At 38.3% G+C, this 499-nt stretch overlaps 1 pseudogene; it reads right to left on the bottom strand.

Annotated features, from left to right (window-relative positions):
- Positions 1-77: 77 nt before the first annotated feature.
- Positions 78-196, bottom strand: LOC112476750 (annotated as a pseudogene).
- Between the last annotated feature and the right edge of the window lie 303 nt (positions 197-499).

Here is a 499-nt window from a genome sequence, read left to right on the forward strand (position 1 = left end):
CAACCCTTGGTTGACCTCACAGATTGCAAGGACCTTGTCAGCTTGCAATCCCTTATTTTTTTATTTTTTATTTTTTATGCCTACAGCTCCTGGTCTTCCTACGTGGTCTCCCCTCCAAGTACTAACCAGGCCCGACCCTGCTTAGCTTCCAAGATCAGACGGGATCGGGCTTGTTCAGGGTAGCATGGCCATAGACTCTGTGTTACTTTTTTAAAAGACTCTTTTTTAAAACCCTTCACTTAATGTACTTTCAAAGAAAATTTGACATTATTACTATAAATAGAAAATCAATAACATGTGCTTGCCATAACTGGAAGCTAATTGTAACGATTAATAGAAGTCAAAGTTATTAAATTCTACCAAGATTCTGGTGGGTCAAGCCAGAAGCCTGAATTCTTTTTGTTTGCAAGGAAGGTCAGCATGTGTTAGAGGTTGATAAAGACAATTGGAAGCTTTCTTCTGGAAAGTCAGAAAGCTTAAAAAAGAATTCGGAAAAGAA

Source organism: Pteropus alecto, unplaced genomic scaffold (assembly GCF_000325575.1).
Source record: "Pteropus alecto unplaced genomic scaffold, ASM32557v1 scaffold71, whole genome shotgun sequence".
NCBI lineage: Eukaryota > Metazoa > Chordata > Mammalia > Chiroptera > Pteropodidae > Pteropus > Pteropus alecto.